Source organism: Rhincodon typus, chromosome 15 (genome assembly GCF_021869965.1).
Source record: "Rhincodon typus isolate 14 chromosome 15, sRhiTyp1.1, whole genome shotgun sequence".
Taxonomy (NCBI): Eukaryota; Metazoa; Chordata; class Chondrichthyes; order Orectolobiformes; family Rhincodontidae; genus Rhincodon; species Rhincodon typus.
The window spans coordinates 2725202-2732571 of NC_063346.1; the positions used below are offsets into that span (position 1 = coordinate 2725202).

A 7370-nucleotide genomic window follows, 5' to 3' on the forward strand; every position below is an offset into this window, starting at 1 on the left:
TCAGAACCCCCTTCCCCTCCCCCATTTCTGAAGAAGGGTCTAGGCCCGAAACGTCAGCCTTCCTGCTCCTCTGATGCTGCTTGGCCTGCTGTGTTCATCCAGCTCTACGCCTTGTTATCTCCGGTTATAAAGGGATACGTTTGTCTAATTTAAGAAATTGAACTGGCAGGATTCTAGAGTAAATACCTGTGAATCTGAAAGGATCATTTTATAAATAGTACAATAACATCATCCCAGAACACACATCGCACATTTTCTATGTAGAACAACATTGATGGTAACTATTACTTTTGTGGGCTGACACTTGTCGACACAAGATGAAACCTCTTTCAATGATCAATTTCAATTTTTCAAGAGTGTTCAGAATCTTATCATTTGAATCAAGTCAGCCTTCACTCTTCTATGCTCTCATGTAAACAAACCTAGCCTGTCCTCCTTGCCCTTGTAAGTCAAAACCACTCAATCCGGGTATCAATGTAGTAAGTCTCTGAACCGCTGCCGTCATCTTTAAATATGAACACCAAAACTGCTTAGTGTCTGAGACGTTAAACCAATTCCCTATATAAATGAAGTATGATATACTTTTATGTCCACGTACAATAAAGGATGGTGTCCCATGATCTTTAATTACTTGCTGCATCTCCATACTAACCTTTTGTGACACCTGCACTAATTCTGTTGTCATTCTCATATAAATAATACTCTCCTCTTTTGCTGTTTCTGCTGAAGTGAACAGTTTCACGTTTTCCAGCATTGTACTGCATCTGCCAAATTTTTATCTATCTGTCTGTCAGCAACCCCGAATATCCTTTTTCACAATATAATTTCCGACCCAACTTCATGCCATCTTTAGCTACCATATCTTCTCTGTTCTTATCTAGGTCATAGATTCATACAGCGCAGAAAAGGCCCTTTGGCCCATCGAGCCTGCACCAAGATTATTGTCACTGAAAGTGCGCTAATGTTGATTTCCTGCACTCGTCCCGTATCCTTGAGTGTTATGATATTTGAAGTACTCATCCAAATTTTTGTTTTTACAGGTTGTAAGGTTTCCATCCTCCACTACCATCCCAGATTCCCACCATCTGCTGACAGAAAAAGGTTTTTCTTTCCCAAATCCCCTCTGAATCTCCTTCCCCCTATCCCAAAACTATGCCTTCTCGTGATTGACCACACAACCAAAGGGAACAACTGCTTTCTATTCACCCTGTCCATGCCCCTCATAATACATCTCAATCATGTCTCCCCTCTGTCTTCTCTGCTCTACAGAAAACAATCCATGCTTATCTAGTCTCTCCTTAAGCGCAATTTCTCCATCCCAGACAACATCCTGATGTACCTTCTCTGTGCCCCCTCTGGTGCTATCACATCCTTCCTGTAGGGAGGTGACCAGAACTGCACACAGTTCTCCAGTTGTGGCCTGACCAATGCTCTGTACAACTCCAGCATTACTTCCTTGCTCTTATACTCTATGCCATGACTGATTAAAAGCGAGTGTCTCATATGCTTCCATAACTGTCCTATTCATGTGCTCTGCTGACTTGAGGGATCTGTGAATAATCACCCCAAGACCCCTCTGTTCCTCTAAGCTACCCAGTGCCCTGCCATTCATTAAATACTCCTTCATCTTGTTTCTTCTTCCAAAGTGCATCACTTCACACTTTTATCAGGGTTAAAAATCAGCTGCCACTGGTCTGCTTCTCTGACCAACACATCTGTATCTTCCTGTAACCTACAACTATCTTGTTCGTTATTAATCACTGAACCAATCTTAGTAGCACCTGCAGATTTGCTTAACACTTCTTGCACGTTTTCATCAATATCATTTTTTTTATATATATAAACAGGCAATAAGGATCCTGGTACTGCTCTTTGTGGTACGCCGCTAGACACTCCAGTCACTGTTTCAAGCCGTCTACCTATACCCTCTGTATCAATGACTAAGCCAGTTTCTGATCCATCTCACCAGGTTTCCCTCCTTTCCCTTCTCAATCAGTTTCCCATGTGGAGTCATTTCTATAAATCATAGAATGTTGAGGCCCCAGCACACCCATGCAGGACTCCACTGGCAAGATGTGACAAGTCAAAGATCCATTCATGCAGACTATCTTCTGCCATCCAGCCTATCTTTGATCTATGTTAATATATTACCCTCTACACAATGACCTTTTATTTTGGCAATAACCTTTAACACATTACCAAATGTCTTCTGGACTTAAAAGTACAATACCTTGTAATTGTAAAAACTAAACCAGTACATTTTTACAATTAATTTGCATTAAATCAGAGTTTCTTCAATTTGAATAACCTTTCTAATTTAGGGATTTCCTGTTGGCAAGCCTTGTCGATCTTTAATTGATTTTAGTTCCTTGATGCTGTTGAACTTGCTTTCAAAAGGTCCTTTCCTCAAACAACTGATTCAATTGGTCTTTGACTTATGATATATTTTTAACATCTCCTTGCATCTATCCCACCCTACATCCGCTTCCTTAGTGGGACATTAACCCCACAACCATCTGACTGAAGTGATGGATCGTGTTATTGAACCATTCTGGCATTCAATAGCTGACACAAGTTGCTGAGACAAAACAAGGGTAGCTTGGTTTTTGAGGACATCAATGAAGTTCTGTGATGGCTTGTTAAAATTGTTTTATTCTGCTCTTAAGCAAAAGTGGTTGAATGAATGTAATGAGCAAAAATTTAATTAGCTGGTGGCATTTAATGATCACCCATGGCATATTTTAAGTTTTGTTTCTTCCCACGTGTGAAGCCTTTACTTGTAGCCTTCCAGTTGTGGAATATTGACACTGAGATTAGTGTTCTTCTTGTTCGCAACAGAATGCAAGGGGATGTTTTTGTGTGAGGTCCTATTCCAGCATCCAAGGATCAGTAATGGAGCTCTATTAAACCACTGAAGCCTACATTTAGTTAGTAGTTTCAAAATGTATTTGTTACTCCGGGTCGACGGTGAATTGTACGCAGTGATGAGAACAGTGAGGCTTAGTGTTGCAGAAGACATTCAGTAACGTGCCATACAAAAGCTTAATGCGCAGTCTAGGGCTCATGGAAGTGGGGGTGATATATTACCATATGCTGAGGATTGATTAATGGATAGGAGGCAAAAAGTGGGCATAAATGAGTCGTTTTCATGTTAACAGGTTGTGACTTGGAGTGTGGCTAAGCATGGAAATAAGTAAGCAACTGCCGTCTCAGCATTTTCAGCTGTGGATCATTATGGTGCAAATTACTAACTGGGAGCGGCTTAGTTCTAAGTACATAGTGTTGATTTCTTTTCTTTGCTGCACTGCAGGAGCTGTATCTTTTAAAGGTTTCAGCTGAGTAAGGAGTTCATGGGTTCATGGGTTCATGGGTTCAAGACAGAGACTCAAACACAAAATCCATGCTGTGCTGTAAGAGGAACCATCATGCAGAATGCTCACAACATTGTTCCAAACAGGAATTCAGCTGATATGTCAGCACTGTTGTGAAGGTATGTGGCATTGTCAGAACTATGGCTCTGTCTGACCTCTCAGTTAGATGTAAAATGTTTCATGACAGTGCCACAAGAAGGGGAGAGCTTTTGCTGTCTTGGTTCAACACTTAACCAAATTAAAACAATTTAATCAATTACTTGTTTTATTATTGTTTTTGAACCTTGCTGTGCCCTAATGAAGTATTTTTTCTGTACTGCAAGTGACTACAAGTTACTAGCTAGCTATGTGGTGCTTAGGGATGTCTTGACGTTGTGAAAAGCACATTTATAAGGGCAGTTCTTCCTAATGGACAGTCATTTTGGAGTTGTTCTGAACTATAAACCTCTTCACCTTTTATATGTAATTAGATTAGTAACACAGCATTTTAATTCCATAGTTTCTATTCTGATATAGCTTTGGCAATATAGCAACCTTATACATGTCCTACATTATTCAAAGGGTTGAATATAATGACGGTCAAGCTTGAAGTAAATAAATGTAAATCTGTTTAATTTATAACAGTGCCATTTATTGCCTGCCAGTGACAAGACCACCATTTATTTTCTAAATAGGTGGCAGTGAGCTGCCAACTTGATCCTTTGCAACAAAAACAAAATTGCTGCAAAAGCTCAGCAAGCCTGGCAGCATCTGTGAAGGAAACAACAGAGCTAACATTGCGGGTCCAGTGACCCTTCCTCCGAACTGATGGTAGCTGGGAAAGTGTCAGTTTATATGCAGAAAAACGGGAGGGGTATGGGGTATGGAGTAAACAATTGGATAGAGCCCAAAGAGAGAGAAGAGCATTTGGATAGACAAAGAGTTGATAACAATCAGGCTGGGAGGGTGAATAGTTGTTAGTGGGGACTATTAGTGACTAACAACAGGCGGGGGGGGGGGGGGGGTGTCGTTGGGATGGCAGGCTATGTGGTAACAAGGTCTGGTGTGTGGTATAGGGGGCTGGGACATGGGAGAATTTAGGCCCTAAAATTATTGAACTCGATATTGAGTCTGGAGGGCTGCAGGATTCCCAAGCGGAAAATGAGGTGGTGTTCTTCCGGCTTGCATTGAGGTTTGCTGGAACACTGCAACAAGCTAGAAACGGAGATGTTGGCCAGGGAACAGGGTGGTGTGTTAAAGTGGCAGGCAACAGGTAGTTCAGGGTCTTTTTGAAAGCAGAATGTAGATGTTCTGCAAAGCCATCACCCAGTCTACACTTTGTTTCCCCAGTATAGAGGAGAGACCACGTTGTGAGCAGCGACTGCAGTAGATTAGATTCTGGGAAGTGCAGGTGAAGTGTTGCTTCACCTGGAACGTATGTTTGGGCCCTTGGATACTGGGGAGGGAGGAGGTAAATGGGCAGGTGTTGCACCTTCGCCGGTTACAGGGCCAGGTGCCGTAAGGGTGTGTTGGGCGTGAAGGAAGTGTGGACCAAGGTATCCCAGAGGGAATGGTCCCTGCGGAAGGCAGACAAGGGAGGGGAGGAGAATATGTGTCTGGCCGTGGCATCTTGCTGGATGTGGTGGAAACGCCACCACCCTATTCCCTGGCCAACATCTCTGTTTCTGGCTCGCTGCAAAGTTCCAGCGAATCTCGATGCAAGCTGGAAGAACAACACATCATTTTCCGCTTGGGGATCCTGCAGCTCTCCGGACTTGATATCGAGTTCAATAATGTTAGGGCCTAAACACTCCCATGTCCCAGCCCCCTACCCCACATACCAGGCCTTGTTACCACATAGCCTACCATCACACACCCCCTGTTGTTAGTCACTGATAGTCCCCATTAACAGCTGTTCACCCTCCCAGCCTGATCGTTATCAACTCTTTGTCTATCCAACTGCTCTTCTGTCTCTTTAGGCACTATCCTATCGTTTACTCCGTACCCCACCCCCCTCCCTTTTATCTGCATATAAACTGACATTATCCCAGCCACCATCAGTTCTGTGGAAGGGTCACCAGACCCGTAACGTTAGCTCTGTTGTTCCTTTCACAGATGCTGCCAGACCTGCTGAGCTTTTCCAGCAACTTGTTTTTTGTTTCTAATTCACAGCATCTGCAGTTCTTTTGGTTTTTATTGAGCCTTTGCAATCCTTGGGAGTCTTAGGGACATGCAGAAGTGTTGTTAGGAAGGAGTTCCAGGATGATGTTCCTGCGGTAGTGAAGGAATGGTGATCACAGTTCAAGTCAGAATAGTGAAGCTTGGAGGGGAGCTTGTAGCTAGTGATGTTCCCAGGTCTCTGCTGTCCATGGTCTTTTTAGATGGTAGAGGCCACAGATTTGGAAGGTGCTATTGAAAGGAGCCTTGGTGTTCATATACACTATTAGCAGTGTTGGAGATGGACAACTTTTGTCCTGAATAGTACCAACCATCTTGTATTGTTGGAGCTGCACCCATCCAGGCAAATAGAGTATTCCATCCTGACTTGTGCCTTATAAATGGTGGACAGGTGTTTGGTGGGGAAGGGGGCAGGAGAGTAATTGCTTGTAGAGTTCCCAGTCTCTGACCTGATCTTGCAGCCACAATAATTATGATTTATTCATTTTGAGTTTCTGGTCAATGCCTCTGTTATTAATAATAACGCCGTTGAATGTCAAAGAGCAATGGTTAGATTCTCTTGTTGGCGATGATTGATTATTGCCTAGATATTGAGGCACGAATATTACTTGTCACTTATTGGTCTAGGCCTGAATGTTGTTCATGTCTTAATGCCTTCCAGTCCAGACTCAGTAATTAAGATAATGGTGTTGAATGCCTGAATCCTCAGCACTTAACCTCATCTTTGACCTTGTGACGGAGGGGTAGTCATTGAAACACCTCAAAATGCTGGGCTTCAAACACTACCCTAAGGAGCTTATGAGATTGCCATGATTGGCATCCAACAATTATAACTGTTTTCCTGTCTGCTTGGTCTCTTTCCAGCCACTGGAGAATTTTACCTCTGACCCTCCTTTTGATTTTCAGTTTTGCAAGGCACCTTGATTCCACACATGGTTAAGTGCATCTTGATGACAAGGACAGTTACTCTCCCCTCATGTCTGAAATTTGGCTCTGTTGCCAGCACATTTGGACAAGCTGGAACGAATTCAAGACTGCTTGACCCTGATGGAGCTCAGACTGAGCATCAGTGAGCAGGCTTCTGTTGGAATCCACAGTCTATCTTGAGGACTCGTGTCACCTCCTTCCTGACTGTACGTAACTGTAATATCACCTCTGGTGTCTCTGCCCTACTGTTAGAAGAGGATATATATAGGAATGCTGAGAGAGCCTGAGACATTAGCTGTGTGATATGAGCCTATGAGAATGATTGATTCTGTCAGGCAGTTGCTTGAATAGTTTTTATCAGGCAGCTCTCCCAGATTTGGTCCCCACTCCCAGGACATTTATAGGCTTTATCTGGAAAGCTGTGATGTTGTCATTCTATCGCTGAGGTCAATGTCAGGTGGTTTGTCCAATTTTTGTTGCTTTTTGACTTTGTGATTTTATACAAGCAAAGGCTAGACTATTTAAGTGTTGTTAGAATTGACCGTAATGCTGTCTCATTAAGGCCAGACTGCATTAGGTCATCAAATTCCTGCTCCAAAACAAACACCGAGTGCTAGAGAAATTCAACAGGTCTGGCAGCATCTGTGGAGAAGAAGCATGTTGACGTTTTGTGTCCAGTATGACTGTTTAGAACCTCCGCTATCCTTTGCAGAAATGTTTCAGCATCTCCATCCTAAAAGGTCGACTGTATCCCCAGGTTCTAGACTGTACAGCCAGGGAAGAATTCTTCTTGTGTCTAGTCTGTCCAGCCAGTTAGAGTTTTACATGAGACAACAAGGTGCAGAGCTGGATGAACACAGCAGGCCGAGCAGGAAGGCTGACGTTTCGGGCCTAGACCCTTCATCAGAAAAGGCC

The 7370-nt window shown here is 43.1% G+C and overlaps 1 protein-coding gene across 5 annotated transcripts in view; it reads left to right on the forward strand.

Annotated features, from left to right (window-relative positions):
* The window catches only part of LOC109919785 (LSM14A mRNA processing body assembly factor), an 82072-nt gene that overhangs the window by 38466 nt on the left and 36236 nt on the right, over window positions 1-7370 (forward strand). The window lies entirely within an intron of this gene.